Below are 21503 nucleotides of genomic sequence, written 5' to 3'. Positions count from 1 at the left end.
AAGAGAATGAAGCACCCGGAAGTACCTCATCCAAGCCTCTTAGCTTTCATTGAGCATTTCATCGGTAATGATAACAAATGTGCGGAAACATAAAGGGATATTGGGACTAAGGGATTTGACATTCAATATGAATCAAGTCATCATAACATGATTTACTATGTTCAACAATACCTTCTATATTAAGACTTGGCGGGGGCTAAGACATGTCCCTAGCTCACCCTAAAGATTAGTTCAAAATACTAAAATATAATTCAAGGATCTAATCATAACATAAGCTAGAAAGATAGGAGTATCGTTCCCAGATGATGGTAATTCACCACTAATAATAGCCTTCAATGATCAATCTAGCCACTAAGAAGAGAATGTAGAGCAACGCTGGTCCTTACATGGTGATATCATGTAGGCAAAAGTATGCGTTAGTACTTTGAATGTACTAAGTATGTGAGTATGCAATGATGAAAAACATAGAGTCATAGATATAAGAATGTGCATAAGTGAATGCATGCATGAAAAAGATCATGTGAAACCTTAAAACATTTATTTTGTGGGAAAACGATTGTAACTGTCATTTAAGACCATGTGAGCTATTACATAGAATCTATCATATCCCCCTACGTTGGCACGGGGAGATTACTTTCCTAATAGAACTCCATCAAATTTAACATTTCTTTAACTTTATCTTTAATGGCTAATTGTGGATTCACTAGCCTAAATAGCCTATAAGGGACCCTATGTTGGCTTATAGTTAATGTAACATAAGACTTTACTTAAGGACCCCTTAAGTATTGTATAACTTAGTCATCAAATCATCATTCGTGGAATATGTCATTAAAACATTTCATTTGTTTCAATGCAAGAATTCTCCTTTCACATTGAAACCTTGCTTTGGCTAAAAAGCCTTTCATTATTCAATCATTTCATCACAGAGTCCCTCACTAAAACATTTACTTCATAACTTTCATTTTGGAGTCAAAACTTACATTCCAACTTTACTTTAATATAAGGAAATCGGGTGGGTTCATTTCATAAAAACCTTCAAATGTATTTAAACAATACCTGCATGTATGAGAGTGATGGAAATTCATCAAAATACATATCTTAAAACAACCCACCATATATGCTATAAAATCCTTTTCAAACCTTCATATAGGCACTTTAGAAAATCATTCATTTGATGAAATTAAGAGTCCATATACATCAATATATCTAAATAAACTTAAAATTATATCATAATCTAAGCATTTAGAGTCATTGCGTAAATGCCCATGAAGGTTCATCGTTAGAATTGAAGTATCAAGTTGAGATGAACTTTTGGGCTCCATGGGTGGAAGGACCCATGGATGGAAAAACCACGTACCTTGGGGACCCAAAATCCCTATGGAAACTCAAAGAAGGAAAGAGACTTGAAATGCATTGACTGGAAAAAAACCCTAGTTTTGCCTTGAGGTTCTTGAGGAGAGTTTGAGAGGAGGGGAAATTTAGTTTATTGAGTCTATGTATGGAGAATGAGGGTTTTTAGAGATTTTATGTTTCTAGATAGAAGAACTCAGCCTCGAAAATGATACCATTTAGAATTAAAATACAGGAAAAGACTAAAATACCCTTTTTAAAATCTGGCCGAAAGAACTTCATGGGGACCCTTCACGGTCCGTGGTTCTCACCGGCCATGATGGTTTCCTGAGGTAAGGGACATAGAAATATTTGGAAAAGGGCCTGCAAGGTAGTCTCTGAAGTTCACCACGGGACCTCTTCATGGTCTATGAAGGGCATTACGGGTGGTGAAAGGTGGACGTGGTGAAGAACCTACACGTGAACTTGTAAGGTGTCTACTACGAGGACAAATTATGATTCGTGGAGGGTACCATAATCCATGATGGTCATTCATGGACCCTTTCTTTGGAAAATTTTTGGGGATCTTGGGGAGGGGTCACTGTGGAGGGCTTCACGGCCCATGGTGATCACCCAATATGTGGTCCACTTACGTTATTCATCCCCTGCAGTTTGAGTCTATGAATCTCCACCACGAGGGCTCACCACAGTCTATGAAATATACCACAACCTGAGATGGCTTTTGTGGTCAACTCCTGGTGCCAGTTTCTGCAACTTTTTGAAATTTCATCCTTTGTTCCTTAGTTTAGGACCTTTTATATTTTTAGGGTCTTGCAATATCTCTCCCTTAGGAACATTCATCCTTGAATGAGAATTGCTAATATAAAGAATGAAATGTCATGAGGACTAGCCGCCCAACATATATAAAATGACACTTGAAATGCATCAAACATAAGATCTTTAAACTTGAGCATATAACATAACTTTAAAATTTTAACTTCATGAATATGCATGCATATGAATACGTGGAAAACTAAAACATAACGTAAGTACTTGAGCATGAATGACTTAGTACCTTAGGTATGAGTAGAATGAAATAGATGAGGGTAACATTTCATCATGTCCTCTTTTGCTTCCCATGTAGCACTTTTAACTTGTTGGTTCCTCCAAAGGACTTTAACGGATGCAACTTCTTTGTTCCTTAACCTCTTGACTTTCCGGTCTAAAATTTGAATTGGAAACTCTTCATTGGTCAAATTCTCGTTAACACTCACTATCTTCAAAGGTACAATGAAACTAGGATATCCAACACATTTCCTCAACATAGATACGTGGAACACCGGATGAACCATGGCCATTTCTAAAGGTAATTCCAACTCATAAAAAACTTTTCCAACCCGCTTTAACATTCTATAGGGCCCTACATACATACGGATCAATTTCCCTCTCTTACTAAACCGAACTACACCCTTCATGGGTGAAATCTTCAAATACACCCAATCATCCACATTGAACACAAGATCCCTTCTCCTAGTATCAAAATTAGACTTTTGATGACTTTGAGCTGTGTTAAACCTTTATCTAATAACCTTTACCTTCTCTAAAATATCAAGTATCAAATCGGGGCCTAACAAGGCCATCTCACCTACCTCAAACCAACCAACTAGAGATCTATATCATCTCTCAAACAATGCCTCAAATAGTGCCATCTTGATACTTGAGTGGTAGCTATTATTTTAGGTAAATTCAATGAGCGGTAGATAATCATCCTAATTTCCCTTAAAATCCAACACACAAGCCCTTATCATATCCTCTAGTGTTTGAATTGTTCTTTTGGCTTGCCCTTCGGTCCGAGGATAGAATGCAGTGCTTAACTTTACCAAAGTTCAGAGGGCCCTTTGAAATGACCTCAAAAAGTGAAAGGTGAATTGGGTACCATAATCCAAAATAATTGACAATGGCACACCATGCAACCTCACTAACTCCTGAATTTTGGCATAGTCTTCGGCATTATAAAAAGTCTTGACTGGTAGGAAGTGAGATGACTTAGTCATTCTATCAATAACTATCTAAATCAAATCATGACGTTTTTGGGTGTGAGGCAAACCCACTACACAATCCATGTTCACATCTTCCCACTTCTAAATAGGTATTTCGATGTCTTGTGCTAGGCCACCTGCCTTTGATGTTCGGCCTTCACTTGTTGGCAGTTCAGACATTCGGATACAAATCTTGCTATGTCTTTTTTCATACCACCCCAACAATAGAACTCCTTTAAGTCTTGGTATATTTTTATCAAACCGAGATAAATAAAGTATGAAGAATTATGAGCCTCCATCAATAAAAAACTCCTTAAGCCATCCACATCTGGAACACATAACCGATCTTGGTAATATAGTACCCCATCTCCCCTTTGTGAAAAGACTTCTTCCTTGTTTTCTCGAACTAACTTCTTTAGTTCAACAATTATCGGGTCAAGGTCTTGTTTTGAGTTAACATCCACCACCAAAGATTATCCAGACCCATTACAAACAACCATACCACTACCGTAGATGCCACTCAACTTCACCCCTAATCTAGCCAACTAGTGAACATCTTTCACCAACTCCCTCTTGCCTTCATCTACATGAGCTATATTTCCCATAGACACTCTACTAAATGCATCGGCAACCACATTTGCTTTACCCAGATAATAATGCAAACTCATATCATACTTCTTGAGGAGTTCTAGCCAGCTCCTTTGCCTTTGATTGAGGTCCTTTTAGGTGAACACATATTGGAGACTCTTATGATCGATGCACACACCCACATGCATCCCATAGAGGTATGACGCCAAATCTTTAAAGCGAAAACAATGGCCTCCAACTCAAGACCATGAGTCAGGTAGTTACATTAATTCACTTTCAATTACCTAGAAGTAGGCTATAACCTTACCCTTTTGGATTAGAACACAACCCAAACCAATCTTCAAAGCATCACAATAAACAAAAAACACATTTAATGCTTCTAGTAGAATCAAAATAGGAGTAGAGGTAAGTCGATCTTTCAAGGTTTGGAAACTCTTTCCACACTCGTCCTTCCATATGAACTTTGCCTTCTTTTGTGTCAATTTACTCATAGTAGATGAGATGGATGAAAACCCCTTGAAGAACCTTCTATAATACCCAGTAGACCCAAGAAGTTCCTAATATCCAAAGGAGATAATGGTCTTGGTCAATTCTTGATTGCCTCTGTTTTCTTAGGATCAACCTTGATCCCATCATCATACAATATATGACCAATAAATGCCACCTCCTTCAACCAAAATTCACACTTACTAAATTTTGCAAACAATTGCACATCCATCAACATTTGAAGCACAACCCTCAAATAATTTTTATGCTCTTCCTCACCTCGAGAGTAGATTAAAATATCATCAATAAAGACCACAACAAAAGCATCAAAGTAGGGTTTGAACACTCTATTCATTAGGTCCATAAACACCATTGGTGTATTAGTCAAACCAAAACTCATTAGTACGAACTCAAAGTGACCATACCTTGTCCAGAAGGCCATTTTGGGAATGTCACACTCCCTCACCCTTAGTTGGTGATAGCCAAATTGAAGGTCGATCTTGGAGAAGTGACTTTCCCCTTACAATTGATCAAACAAGTCATTTATTTTAGGGATTGGGTACTTTTTCTTCATGATCACCTTTTTCAATTAACGATAGTCTATGCACATTCAAAGCAATCCATCCTTCTTCTTTACAAATAGCACGGAGCACCCCATGGTGAAATACTTGACCTTATGAACTCTTTTTGTAAAAAATCCTTTAATTGTTCCTTCAACTCTTTCAATTATTTCGGGCCATTCGGTAAGGAAGAATAGAGATAGGTTGGGTATCGGGAAGGACATCGATACCGAAATCGACTTCCCTTTCAGGTGGGACACCGGGAAGGTCATCGTAAAAGACATCGGAAAACTCATTAACTATGAGTACCGGCTCAAGAGAATGATTTTCGGAGTTGACATCCCTAACCCTCACAATATGTTAAATACAACCCTTGGCAATCAATTTTAGGGACTTAAGGCAAGAAATGAACTTACCCTTCACCAACAAATCACGACCCTCCCATTCAAGAATGGACTGATTTAGAAATTAAAACTTAACTAGATGAGTTCTACAATCTATGGAAGCATAAGATGAAAGTAACCAATCTATTCTAAGTATAACATCAAAATCTAAGCTCTATGACATCGCAAGGAACAACTTTATGGAAGATGGACACAGGATAACCCTTATAGACTTTTCTAGCCACAACTGACTCACCCACGAGGGTAAACACCAAATAAGGCTTTACTAACATTTCGAGCAATATATCAAACCTATTAGCAAAGAATGGAGTAACAAAGGACAAGTTTTCACCTATATCCAACAATGCATATACATCAAAAGTAGAGATTTTTAACATACCAGTAACCACATTTGGTGCTTCCTTAACCTCTTGTCTCCCATGCAAGGCGTAGAAGCGGTTGGTGCATTGTCCACCTCCTTGAGATTATTGGCAATGATAAACTTGGCCTTGAGGCTTACCACCACCACCACTACCACAATCCCAAGCATGATGACTCAGTTTCTGATATTTAAAGCACGTATTTAAGCCCGTAATATACTCTCAATTATGGGTCCTCCCACACTTCTAACATGAGGGAATAGCTTGGGAACCAACATTCTCTTATGGGACTATCAGATTAGTACCCTTGTCCTTATTGAACTTGAGAAGAGTGGTATTGGTGGAACCTTGTCCAACATATCATTTCCCACCTTGGCCTTTGCCATTGCTACCATAATGGGACCTTTGAGGGATGAACCCTCAACCATCCACTCTAGCCTTTTTGAAGCCTCTAGACCTCTCCCTCAACTTTTCTTCTTTGATTTGTTCGACTAAAGTCATTAATTGGGGGATGTCCATCTCCTTGACAAACATGGCCATTTTGCACTCCTTGGACACCAAGCTTGAGCTCCAAAACTAAACTTGATCATCCTTTCCTGGGGTAGGAGACCATAAAGGGAGCATACTTGGACAATTTTATGAATTTGAGGGCATACTCCCTAACACTCATACTCCTTCAATAGAGATTGATGAACTCTTGGATTTTTGCCTCTCTTAGCACCAATGGAAAAAAGAGGTTTAGGAAGGCACCTTTGAACTCTTCCTATTCTATCGGCCCCATTCTTTCATCCTTCTCAATAACCCATTGCTCATACCATAGCCGAGTCATACCTCTTAGTTGATAGGCCACTAGCTCGGCTATCTTATTTGGTGGTACACCCATGATAGCCACAATATGGTACAACTCATCGATGAACTCCATAGGGTCCTTATCTAGTTTTGAACCATCAACCTCAGACGGATTCATTCTCTGGAAATTCCAAATCCTAGAGGCCGAATTTTGCACTTGAGTAGGGGGAACACCTTGATTCCTTTAGTTATCTATGGCTTGAGCTAGCAATATAATGATATTGCAAAACTCCGCATGGGTTAACCCTTCCTTATAATATGGGATATTAGGGACCGGAGGAGCTTGGTCCTCATCATCAACTCTTTCTCTTAGAGGTGCTCTTCCTCGAGGCATTATCTAGAGAACACAGAATGGGTCATTAGTTAGAGGAAATCTTAGGAAACTCTAAAGCACAATATGAATTTGAAAGAAGTGAAATCTTTCCTAAATGTCCCATAGTCTTTTATTCATAGTTGTGGCACGCTTCATAACCATGAACAAGACCCTATTTGAAGTGGTATGTTAGAATCTGAGGACCATTTCAAAAATGGCTATTCTGATACCACGTTTGTCACTACCCAAGCCTAGGGCCTAGACGCGACAAAGCGAGTGAAGTAACCGAAGGTACCTCACCCAACCATCTTATAATTCATTAAGCATTTTATCGGTAATGATAACAAACATACGTAAACATAAAGGGATATCAGGACTAAGGGATTTGACATTCAATACATATCAAGTCATTATAACATCATTTATTATGTCCAACAATACCTTCTACGTTAAGACTTGGCGGAGGCTAAGACATGTCCCTAACTCACCCTCAAGATTAGGTTAAAACACTAAAATATAATACAAAGGTCTAATCATAACATAAGCTAGAAAGATAGGAGTATCATTCCTGGATCATGGGAACTCACCACTAATAGGAGCCTTCAATGATCAATATAGCCACGAAGAGGAGACTGTGGAGCAACGCCGGTTCCTACATGGTGATATCATGTAGGCAAAACTGTGCGTTAGTACTTTGAATGTACTAAGTATGTGAGTATGCAATGATGAAATACATTGAGCCATAGATATAAGCAACTTGCATAAGTAAATGCTTGTATGAAAAATGTTATGTGAAATCTTAAAGCATTTATTTTTTGGGAAAGTGAATGTAATCGACATTTAAGACCATCTGAGATATTACATGGAATCCAAAATAACCCCCTATGTTGGGATGAGGAGACTACTTGCTGGGTAGAAATCCATCAACTTTAATATTTCTTTAACTTGAACTTTAATACCTAGTTGTGGATCCACTAGCCTAAATAGCCTACAAAGGCCCGTATGTTGGAGTATAGTTAATGAAATATGATACTTTACTTTAGGATCACTTATTTTGAGTCCCCATCTACATGGTACATTCGGTGCTAGGTGAAAATCATGAAATACATTTAGATATCATAATAGCATAAGCATTGCAATATTAATCATTAAATCATTATCTGATGGAATAACTCCTTAAAATATTTCATTTAATTCAACGCAAGAATTTTCCTTTCACATTTAAATCTTGCTTTGGCTAAGAAGCACTTTCATCATTCAATCATTTCATCCTAAGACTCAGTTACTGAAACATTTACTTCATAAATTTCATTTTTTTCTCTCTCAAGTTTGATCTCAAGCTTTCCTTCCAAGCCAAGACCACAGTAAAATTCAGTCCCCATTATTAGAATCTTGCATTAGGGGCATGATTATCCAAGTATGTGAAAATTCACCAATGGAATCCTTTCATCCATTGGGTCCCAAAAGAATCTCAACTTTCAAGTTCAATTCACCCAATTCAATTAGAGTTTTATGTCAATTCTTTATGGGTCTTTCCTAATTAATTTTAATTAATATTATTCTACTCTATTGTATATGAATTTACTAAAATATATGATTTTCAATTGATTTCATAGGGACCATGCATTATGTCTATGATTTTCAACTATGAACTATGAACTATGATCATGAAATTTATGAAGGATTTATGAATATTTTATAAAATTGATGAATGATGTTTTAAGGATATTTTCAGACATACATCAATGAATTGTGAAAGTTTTTCTCACAATATGAATGAAATCATGATTTAGATGCTTAGAAAGGTAAGTGTTTATATAAACGATGTTATGAATCATGATTTAAAGGATCTACTCTTATATGATCTTTATGATGTTGATTGGTAAATGATTCTTGTCTTTCCTAATGATATATTCATAATTAATTTTATCTATTCCATTTGGATTTGACTTAGTACCGATAAGGCTTGAAGTGGAGGCTTGGTAAGGGAGCTTCTAGTACCAACCTCTAGTCCCAAACTACGTATCTGTGTAGGTTGTATTAAATGACTTAGATAGTGGATCCATAAATAGCTCATGATGATAATGATACGATATCTACTTGACAAGTAGCCTCTCCTTTTTGGTGTAGGAGTTACACCAAACTCCATGTTATAGCTCACATAATTTTATTGTCGATTACGATCCATATCTCACAAAGTGACTATGTTTTATTACAAGCTCTCAAATGATGTCTATCATGATATAGTGACCTGATAACATGATTTTATGATTTAATTTACTCTTTTCAAGATATTTTAGTCATGCATCTCATATCCATGCTTATCATCTCCTTTATTTTATGATTATGCATATTTCTAACATACTTTATATATTCTATGTACTAACACGTATTTTTGCCTATATTGTTTTATAATATAGGTCACGACACTCCTTTTCAGTCATGTGGCTAGTTGCAAACTTCACTCAGAATTTTCTATTTTGGTGAATCCTCATGATTCGAGGGAAAACCCATAATTTCATTTCCTTATGTCCAGACTATTTTATTTTCTTACATTTTGGGTATGCTAGGGCTTTTCCTACGCCCCCGTCTATATAGTAGAGACATTATCAGACTAGAAGAGTATGTTTTTATTTAGTTCGATTGTTAGATGTTGAATTCTCTTTCATCGAGATTCCTATGTTTTGAGACTATCTTCCGTATTCAAAGTTTATTTTTGATTTCATGTTATGAATGTGATGCTACATATGCTAAGAGGCTTGTTTAGGGTCTATCGGAATCCTAGGGATCATGTCACATCTAAGGTTTATATTAGGTCATGATAGGCACTATTTAATGCCTAAGGAGAGGAGGTTTTACTATGGTGAAAAGATTATGAAAGTAGTCAAATTTCTGATTCATGATTTCAGTAGGATCATACATTCAATAACCATTATCATTTTTAGGGAAATAATTCTATTTCAATGTCTTCGATTGAGGGTGATTATGTGGAAAAAATCTAGTATTTGAGTCCTCATCATTTAACCAATTAACTTTAGATTTAAGTTTCTAGAATTCATCTTCCATACAAAGTATGTAGTTGAATTCTTCAATAAGGTCGTATTCCATCTGCTGGAGTAAGGTACTAGTTGTATACTTCCCCAATTTTTAGATTCCTTCAATTCGTCTCAAGAGTTTTATTTTTTAAAAAAACATATTCCCAAAATATTTTTGTTCCATTCAGTCACATTTTTGTGAAAGCCAAAATCGCTTGGAAGATATTGTCACTATCCTTCCAATCTTCTATAATAATGTGAGTTAAGTCAGGATGGGACATCCATATAGTTTCAAATTTAAAATTTTTTGGTCTTCCTACTAGAGCTGCATGAACTAAGAATAATAGTAAGAGTTAGTGATCATAGTGTGTGCATGGTAGATGATGTACTTTCACATCGGAAAAATTATGGATCCAATCATCATTTGCCAGCAAATGGGTCAAGTCTTTCAAATATCACTTTTGATTTATTTTTAAACTGTTTATTTAACCACGTCTGGAGACTACCTTTAAAGCCCAAATCTATCGATTCACAATAGTTAACAGTTTCCAAAAAAAACACTTGTTCTAGCTGCGCTAATAGGCCTACTGCCTTTTTGCTCACAGTACACATTAGTTTGTTAAAATTCCCGCGAATTAACCATTTGCCATTACAATTATCTTTGATAGTTTTTAGGTTAATCCAGAGTATATTCCTTATGTACTTATAGTTACTCTCATAAATAAAACTAAAGATCCAATGATCCTTAGTTTCTTGTACATTAATCATGGCATGTAATTTCTAATTTGTAGTGGGGATCTCATCCAGCTCAAGCACTGCATCATCCTAAAGGATGAACAGTCCACCCGAGTTCCTCGCTACTAGTACACAATCGTACTTATAAAAGGAAAGTCATCTAGCAAAGTTAGGTGATTATGCATTTTGGTTTCAACTAAAATGACCAGTGGTGGCTTATGCCAGTCGAGAAGGGCTGTAAACTTCCTCTTAAATTTGGCTCTATTACAACCTCAACAATTCCATATTATTAAGTTCATTGGTCCGATCATCGGGGGTGATTGAGTAGTTAGTATTCCCCTCTCTGAGTTGAAAGGGTTCCCATTTATTATGGTGGATTTATCACTACTATGAAGTTTTCTATTTTTGAGTTGCAAGGAATTCTTATATCTCTAGAGATTTTGGATAGATTCTGGGGACAAATAAAGATGTGTTATTTTACATCTTTTTCTTTGAATATCATGATCTTATATCTTTTAAGACTTCTATCACTATCTTCATCTCCCTTAGTAGATATATAGCATCCTCTTTCTCTTCGAAATTTACATTATGATCTAGGACTAGAACTACTTGAGGAGGAGGGGATAGATGGGTTTGAGGCCTTACCTAAGAGGTTGACGCTATGTTGTTGGGGATTGTTTGTTCTGGTCTCCCCCCTCCCTCACATTAACCTGATTTGTATTTGGGTAGATTTGTGTGTTCACTAGGTAGGGATCTCGAGAGCTCCATCGGTGTAGAACAGCCTACAGAACTTGCTGTAGGAAAAGACCGATTTTTAGACTTGAGGTTTGACTAAATGAGTTGAAAATAGGCATCTCCCAAGTGGGCATATGGTATAAAGGTAGTTGGGGAAAGGGTAAATTTACCGGTGACTGGAGAAACATGGACATCCAAAGGTAGTTGTTGTAGGTTTCCATAGCTAATCTTGTCATAACCCAAGCTAGGCCCTAGTATGACACTGCAATCAAAATCTCGAGGGACTCCAACCAAGCCTCTTAGCATACATCGCATATATAAGGTAAGTAAAATATCAATAAAAGTATAAGCAGAAGATAAGTCTCAAAGAAAAGCTCAAATAAAAAGAAAGCTTAAAGCAGCATGTCCGAATAGTTGGAGCTACAACCCATGATTGTCTAAAATATACCTTTACTTTATTCTAGATGAGGGAAGAAGACATGTTCCTAGCTCACCCAATGAAAGAAAGAATGTCATGATAAAAAAACTTAAAACTCAAATTGGTTATTCCCACAATACATAAGGACTCACCAATCAATTGATGATAACAAAAGCAACTCTAGCCACGAGCAGGAGGAGAGTGATTATCAGACCCTACATTATGATACAATGTAGTCAAAAGTGTGCATTAGTATATGAGGTTCACTAAGTAGGTGAGAGGTACGCAGTGCATGACATAAAATATGATAGTGTAGTGAACAAGCTTAAAACATAGTAAAAATCCTTTTAAAAGCATCATAAGACATAAGACATGGTCAATGCAAAACTCGTAAGTAAATAATAAGTAAGAAATTTGGTAGTCATGTCATGAGTTTTTTGGGCGAGATGGTTAACCAATAACCATGTGAGTTATAACATGCAGTCTAACGTATTGCCCCATCGAAAAGGGCCACCTTGCCAGGATATAAAGGCATTATCATCATGAAATTTGGGTACTCACCTCTAGTTCTTAGACTTGGGTACTCGCCTCTATTCCTTCAAATTGGGTACTAGCCTCTAATACCCTTTCAACCTACGATGGCATGTAGTTTTGGGACATAAGTAATCGTCACTAGTCCACTCAGTGCTAAGTATAACTCCCAATCGAATAGATAAATCATAATCATTAAATACATTAAGAAAGGCGATAATCAATACCAATCCACATTATAATATAGTAATGAGAATATCTCCTTAATAACATTATGATTTTATAACATAGTCATTACATAAGAAACACTTAATCAAAAGCATATAATTCATGATTCCTTGCATATTGTGAGAAATTCATTCACAAATTTCATTCGTACTTTCTTGAAATATCATTGAAACTATCATTCTTTACTTTCATGAGTCATTCATAAGTCCTTGATAATCATTCATAAATTATTCATAAAATCCTTCATTAGTTATTATCATGATTTCATAAATTTATACTTGAAAATAGAATTGTTCATGGGTCCATGTAAAATCTATTGAAAATACAAAATTAAACTGGAATAGTGCATAATTAAATCATTGACATTGAAATAAATTATAATTTAGTTGACCCAATGTAATTTCATAAGAATTGGGGCTTAGAAGTAGAATTCATAAGGACAATTTGCAAAAAAACTTTGGAACTCCATGGATGGAAGGATCTATGGATGAATTTCCACATACCTTGATTAATAAATCCATAAATGAAGTAAATATAGAGACTTGAACTTGACCCCTTAAAAATCCTTGGCTTGGAAGAGAAAAAAAATCCTTTGGAAAGTATTTTAGAGAGATAATTATTGTAATTAGGGATTGGAGAGTGAATGAGGAGAATTCAAAGGGTTTGAGTAGTTATAGGTTTAGTAAGTAGGGTCAAAACGACATAGCTTAAGGATTGAATGAGCTATAAAGGACTAAAAAGCCTTTACTTAAACTTGTCGAGGTCTTCTATTGCGAGGTCGATTGATCTTGCCTTCCTAATCGGTGAGTCACCGACCTTTTGCTTGCTCACCTAATTTCCCTTATGATTTTCTCATACCACCTCTGAATGTTTTGGCGAAATCGACTTTGCTCGCTGATCCATTTGGTGAATCGTATTTCCTTCCTCACCTCGCCTAATTTTCTTCCCTTTTACCTGCTAACTTACTTGATTAAATAGGAGAGATAGCTCATATCATCAACCCTGTTTGGCAAGTCGTTGAGCTCATATTTCCTAGCTTATTCCTCCTTACACTCTGAGCAGAGTCTCAAATTGTTTTAGCATGTAACTTGGGTTCGGAAAGCCTGATTGGAGAGTCGTCAACCACCAACTCTTACTCACTAAATTTCTCTCCATCTGAGCATTTGGGCGAGGTTGGAAATCTCTTTGATGAGTTGCTAAGGTTCTTTGGAAATTCGTCATTCCAATTTGGCAAGCCTCAGCTCCCAATTTTTACTGGGTTCTCTTTTTAACTCACAAATTCAACTCTCCAACTTTAGGTTCTTCACAAATCTTATCTCTTCTACACACCACTTTGAGATAAAGATCGGGTTCGGCATAAGAATCACCAATACTCGCCCCTCTACCTCCACACTAAAATATAGAGCTTACCCCTACATGCTTATTTCCAGTTAGGAGTGAGGGGTTGGGTTCGGAGGTGGGGCTGAAGTCACATAGAAAGTGTTGTCCCCTAAGGTTACTGGGAGAGCTTGGAGAGGAGGAGGATTTGCTTGAGAGTTCAATATGAATGGAAAGAGAGAGGTATTTATGGGAGTTTGTGGGAGAACTGAGTGTCTCGTATTTATCCTTATTTGCTGGGATAAAAAGAGGGCTCTTGACATCTTATGATATAAATGGTAAGTCTATAGATATGGATTGTAAATTCATTCTAGGAAAGAAATATAATTTATTAGAGTTATTAATGTTGTATCTGAATTTAAAAGTTCATTTGCAGTCATATCCATAGGTAGAGAATTTAGCTGAGAGGTGACTTAAGTGATGAGGACTTGATATTTACTTATTGCTTTCCATCTATGAGGTTTTGTGGATAAGGGATCTGTCACCGAGGCTTGTGTAGGGGCCAATATTTTAGGGATCAAAGATGTAGGGGTAGCGATGGGATTATTGGAGATTTATTCTAGGGTACTACCGCTATTAATGGCTACGTAATTAGCTTTATTATCATTCAAGGCTTTTGGAGCTGCCTTGAGAGTAGTAGGTATAAGTGTAACACCCCTCAAAATGTTTCCCTAATATTCGGACCTTTCTTGTATTTGGGTAGGGTCAAACTCTATTATTGTGAAGTATATGCATGAGTTAAGATGAGTCCCTGAGTAATTGAAGTGTTGGAGGTGATGTGGGGTCACAAAGGACCCCTAGGACCAAGCTAAATCCAAAAGATTCGTCGTGGCTAAGTTTTAGGATGAGTTCGTATAAGGGGTCGACTTCTAATGACCCTACCTTATGAATGACGACAATCTGGGTGGCCCACGACCTATTAAATTAAAGGTCATTGAGTCTTCTTTCCAATGCTACTAAGAATGTAATTTTTGGAATTTGGAGTCAAAAGATATGACGATCCTAAGACGAATTAGCTTGACAGGAATCTTAGGCCTGGGTAGCAACTGCTGGGAATCTGGGCTTAGCACCGCAATGGCGCGACACGCCACTATCGCGCCAAGAACATGCCTCAGTAGTTTGGTCCCTGGCACGATGCGCCACTAACAGTTGTGCAAGTGTTAAGGCCTAATCGACCTGGCACTGCAATGGCGCGATACACCACTATCGCGCAAGGAGCATTTTCAGCCTATTCTTTAGAATTTTAGAGAAAGGGCAATTTGGGAATTGTCCTAAATTATATATACTCGAGCCTTGGGCATTTTGGGACCATTTTTCAGCCTCTCCCTCTCTCTAAAAAGCCCTAGAAATCCCTCTCTCTTCTTCTTCTTCCTCTTCTTCTCCATTTCCAATAAGGAATTGTTCCAAGAACTTCAAGACTCCAAGTTTCCAATGAAGACCCAATAACAAGGAATTGACGAGTGGACAAGCTCCTAAAGGAGACTTGCCATTATGACTTGATTGAGTAGAAATGAGAATAGAGTTGATGAGTTGGCAAAATTCTAAATGAAACTAGCCGTGAGGGCTTGTTTGAAATGATTGGAGGGAGTCGTATGAGCATGGATTCATAGGAGGAGTATCGAGCACCGAAGCGGGTGAGAGGATAGTCCATACTCAAACCCTAGAAACTATGCCGCCAATGTATGTAGGGATGGAACTGTTAAAGTCGGATGCTTCTCATGGGATCAAACTGTTAAAGTCGGATGTTTCCCATTTTATTGTCCTGAAATAATAGGACTTGACTAATCGATGGAATCTATGATTAGGGAGGCGTTCATGCCCTAGCAAGGTATGGACGGACGTGGCAACAACATCTGATTATTGTACTATCACTTGCTCATAAGTGATGGTTGTCAGATAAGAGAAACTCCCATTTAGGTCTTGATAGTTCTCCGAGTCAGTTGAGTTGAATGGCATGTGAATTGGTCCCGTCTAAACCATTTCTTGTTAGACTTAGGACACTTGAGTGAGTTGTTACTTCTTTATGAGTTGAGATTTCCGAGTTGGTTGATCCTTTTCTAATGTTGTTTTATTCGACCATTTTACATACTCATACATTCTATTTACTGATGCAATTTGGCCTGCATCATTTCATGATGCAGAGACAGGTACCAGAGATCATCAACCGGTGCACCGTTGAAAATCTACACACTTCTAGCTACTTGGTGAGTCCTCCTAGTTTCTAGAGGATGTTGAGCTCCCTGTATAGTTTTGTGTTATTTCCTTTATTTTGATTATTGGTAGCCATGGGTTTGTCATTGGCACCTCCTAGACTTTGATAGAGGCTTCATAGACTAGAGTGTGGGGAGGTTGGACTGTTATTTTGAGGAGTCTTATTATATTTGTTTTGTTGAGTTGATAGTGTTTGGCCTTTGGCCCCCATAATGTGAATAGTGTGTTTATGATTGAATCTTCTATTAACTGAATGTGATTGAAGGATAGTGTGACTGAATCAGGTGGTTCGCTTGAAGGTTAGAAATGGCTTTCGAGTGCCGGTCACGTCTAGGGTACCCTCTCGGGGCATGACAAACATGGTATCAGAGCCTAGAGTTTAAGAGTCCTAGGGAGTCTATAAAGCCGTGTCTAGTAGAGTCTTGCTTATGGGTGTGTTGTGCACCACACTTATAATCAAGAGGCTATAAGACATTAGAAATTATTTCACTTCTTTCATACCCTGAATTCGTGCAATAGAGTTAAACTCTATAAAACTCCTTTCTAATTCGTGCATTTATACATTACAGATAATGCCTCCTAAATGTATGGCTAGCCAGAGGAACGTTGATAACGCAGAGATGCCCCAGTCAGAGGTATGCCTATCGAGGGCTAGAGGCCGACCCACAAGATATGCAGAGGCACCCCAAGTGCCTGCTACTCCACCTGAACCCACTTCAGAGGCAGAATTTCGAGGGGCAATTGCTATGCTCACCCAATTAGTGGCTACTCGGAATAGTAACTAGAGTTCGGCGACTCTTAGCTCTAGTTCCCAAGAGCCGACTGCTGCCACTAGAATTAGAGACTTTCTGAGAATGAATCCGCCGGCATTCACGAATTCTAAGGTTGATGAAGATCCCTAAAATTTTATTAATGAGATGTGGAAAATTCTGAAAGCTATGCATGCTACGGAAATTGAGGGGGTTGAGTTGGTGTCTTACCAACTCAAGGATATGGAAAACATTTGGTATAACCAATGGGAACAAGGTAGAGGTGAGGATGCTAAACCTGCTATGTGGGATGAATTCGAGGGAGCCTTTCTTGACCATTTCTTTCCCCAAGAATTGAGGGAAGTGAAAGTGAAGGAGTTTGTGAATCTGAAACAAGAAATTATGACTGTTAAGGAGTATAGTCTAAAATTCATCCAGCTGTCCAGGTATGCTCCAGAGATGATCCCAGATATGAGGTCGAAGATGAGGAAATTTGTCTCCAGCTTGGGAAGACATGTGAAGAAGGAGTGCAAAGTAGCATTGTTGATCTCTGACATGGATATTTCCAGATTGATGGTGTATGCTCAACAGGTAGAGGATGAGAAGAGGAAAGATAGAGAGGAGCATCTGAGCAAGAAGGCAAAATCAGCGGGGCATGAGAATGAACAGAGGCAGAACAAGAGCAACAAGTCTTTCTTCCAGAAGAGGCCTTTCAACTATTCCTCGTCCACAGCAAGTGTACCTATGCTGCAAAACAGGTATGATCGGCAGGGATAGAGTCGCCAGAGTTTCGGACCCCAGGGTTCTCAATCCCAGACTAGTGTGAGTCAAGGTTTGAGAGGGAAGCCACCATGAGGCAAGTGCGGTAGGCTCCACTTGGGAGAGTGCAGAGCGGGAAAGGTTGGTTGTTATAAATGCGGCCAAATAGACCATTTTCAGAGAGAGTGTCCAACAGGGGGAAACAAAGCCTAACATTCTACCACCGCACCACCAGCTAGGAGTGATCATAGGGGCACTACTTCAGGCACGAGGGGAGGTACAAACCATTTATATTCCATGGGTAGTCGCCAAGATCAAGAGAACTATCCGAATGTCGTGACGGGTATAATATAAGTCTTTTCTCTTGACTGTTATGTTTTGATGGATACGAGTGTCACAATATCTTTTATGACTCCTTACGTGGCTAGTAAATTCAATAAAATTCCTGAATGCCTTCTTGAGCCTTTCAGTGTAGCTACTTCTGTCGGTGATTCTATCTTATCTGAGAGATTCTACAGGGATTGCACTATGTCAATTCATCACAGGGATACCTTGACTGACTTAGTTGAGTTAGATATGGTTGATTTTGATGTGATCCTTGGCATGGACTGGCTTTATGTCTATTATGCCTCTATTGATTTTAGGACCCGGATTGTTAAGTTCAAATTCCCGAATGAGACTGTCATAGAGTGGGAGGGGAGTCCGGTTATGCCTAAGGGTAATTTTATTTCCTACCTTAGGGCCAGGAAGCTAATCTCAAAAGGGTGTATTTATCAACTTCGTGCATGCGGAACGGGCACGGAGAAAAAGAAGTGTGGAGGAGAAGCAGCCGAGCTCACATCTGCGATAAAGACTTATACTACAGTTTGGGAACTCATGTTTTGTCGATCGCCTTCTTGATTGTTGCATTGGTTTAGTCAATCAACGATCCCAGTGGCAATGTCCAAACTGTGACGGACCGGGTCAAATTGAGAAGCTTGTTGTGGAGATAGGTTTCCGGTCCGTGAACCATGAATTGTTGCTATTTCCGCACCCCTATCCGATGGTTTAAGAAAGAAGGTCGAGACATTTAGAAAGAGAGTTATGGCATTTCGAGGATTATAATATGGTCCTATTGATTCAATCTTGACCGACTCGATATAAGGCCTCAACCTACGCAAAGGTGTGCTGCAAAAATTCAATAGCTTGATCGGCTCGATGTTAAATATGTAGTCCAAACTTTCCTAATGGATGTTGACTCCTGCCACTATGAGGGCATTCTATGTCTTTGATGGATAAAAAATCTCCCCAAATAAAAATTGATGTTTTCATAAGGAAGTCATCGAAGGCTTTCCATAAATTGAGATTTGGCCGTAGAAGGATCGAATTGTATCCGAAGAACAGGGGGATACAAAAAAGTAATAAGAGAGGTGCACAGACCAATTAATCGTATCGGTCGTATTAACGGAGTCTATCATTTCTTCCCCATAAGCTTTCCCCCATAAAACGGTTCTTAACTGACTTGCGAGCTCCGCTCGACGGGTCTCGTCTGGGTGAAAGATGATAGTATTGAGTCCCCATCCCTTGAGTCGGTTCCGATTGTCAACGAGTTTCCTGATGTCTTTCCTGAAGATCTTCCTGGAGTCCCTCTTGATAAGGAGATCAACTTTGGGATTGATGTCCTTCCTGATACCCAACCTATCTTAATTCCTCCATATAGAATGGCTCCAGCCGAGTTGAAAGATTTGAAAGAACAGTTGAAAGACTTGTTAGATAAGGGATTCATTAGTCTGAGTATCTCACCATGGGGTGCTCTGGTCCTATTTGTGCAAAAGAAAGATGGGTCCCTTAAAATGTGTATTGACTATAGGTAGCTGAATAAGGTCGCCATAAAGAAAAAATACCCTCTCCCCAGAATAGACGACTTATTTGATCAACTTCAGGGTGCCACTTGTTTCTCAAAGATGTCTTAAGATCGGGGTACCGTCAGTTGAAGGTGAGGGAGTGTGATATCCCAAAGATAGTTTTTCGGACCCGCTATGGCCACTTTGAGTTCTTGGTGATGTCTTTCGGGTTGACTAATGCCCCTGCAGCTTTTATGGATCTCATGAACCGAGTATTTAAACCATATCTTGATATATTTGTGATTTTATTCATAGATGATATCTTGGTCTACTCCAAGAATGAGGAGGAGCACGCCCATCATCTTAGAATCATCTTACAAACTTTGAAGGACCAAGTATTATATGCAAAGTTCTCAAAGTGTGAATTTTGGCTTGCATCAGTGGCTTTTCTAGGCCACATTGTATTTGGAGATGGTATTCAGGTTGACGCTCAGAAGATTGAGGCAGTGAAGAATTGGCCCAAACCCACGTCCCCGATAGAGATAATAAGCTTTTTGGGTTTGGCCGGCTATTATCGAAGGTTTGTAGAGGGATTCTCATTCATATCATCACCATTGACTAAACTGACTCAAAAGAAGGCTAAGTTCCAATGGTCCGATGCTTGTGAGGAGAGTTTCTAGAAATTGAAGACCAAGCTAACCACTGCTCTTGTCTTGACTTTGCCTGATGGAACAGAGGGCTTTGTGATCTATTGTGATGCATCTAAAATTGGGTTGGGCTGTGTGTTGGTGCAGAGGGAGAAGGTGATAGCCTATGCTTTAAGACAACTTAAGATTCATGAGAGGAATTACCCAACTCATGACCTTGAACTGGCAGCGGTGGTATTTGTGCTTAAAATTTGGTGCCACTACTTGTATGGAGTGCATGTTGATGTATTCACCAATCACAAGAGCTTACAATATGTCTTCAGCCAGAAGGAACTCAACCTGAGGCAAAAGAGGTGGCTCGAACTACTCAAAGACTATGATATGAGCATCCTCTACCACCCAGGTAAAGCTAATGTTGTTGCTGATGCTCTGAGCAGGTTTTCTATGGGTAGCACTACCCATGTAGAGGAGGGAAGGAGGGAATTGGCAAAGAAGGTACATAGATTAGCCTGATTGAGAGTTTGTCTGGAAGAGAACAATGAAGGCGGAGTTACTATTCAGGATGGGTCTACATCCTCACTTGTGGCAGAGGTAAAGGAGAAACAAGACCAAGATCCTGTCCTTCTCCAATTGAAGGGAGTTGTTCACAAACAAGAGGTAATGGTTTTTACCAAAAGGGGGGATGGTGTGTTGAGGTACCAAAATAGATTGTGTGTACTTGATGTCAATACTGTTCGAGAGAGGATTATGGCCGAAGTGCATAGTTCTAGATACTCTATTCATCCGGGCTCTACAAAAATGTACCATGAGTTGAGGGAGATCTATTGGTGGAGTGGATGAAGAGAGATATTGTAGAATTTGTCTCCAAGTGCCCAAATTGCCAACAGGTGAAAGTTGAGCTTCAAAGACCATGTGGCTTGGCTCAAAATATAGACATTCTGGAATGGAAGTGGGAGATGATCAACATGGACTTTATTATAGGTGCCGAGGTCCCGAAAGCAACATGATTCGATTTAGGTGATTGTGGATAGAATGACGAAATTAGCTCACTTCTTGGCAGTTAAGACTACTAACACCGCAGAGGATTATGCAAAACTATACATTCAAGAGATTGTCAGATTGCATGGGGTTCCCTTGTCTATTATGTTGGACAGAGGATCTCAATTGACTTCCCAATTTTGGAAATCCTTTCAGAAGGGATTAGGTACGAAGGTGAACTTGAGTACGGCCTTTCATCCCCAGACAGATGGCCAAGCAGAGCACACCAGATATGTTTAGATCGCCAATTGCATTCAAATGGCTCCTTATGAAGCTTTGTATGGGAGGAG

Source organism: Solanum dulcamara, chromosome 5 (genome assembly GCF_947179165.1).
Source record: "Solanum dulcamara chromosome 5, daSolDulc1.2, whole genome shotgun sequence".
Lineage (NCBI taxonomy): Eukaryota > Viridiplantae > Streptophyta > Magnoliopsida > Solanales > Solanaceae > Solanum > Solanum dulcamara.
This window is presented reverse-complemented; position numbering follows the sequence as displayed.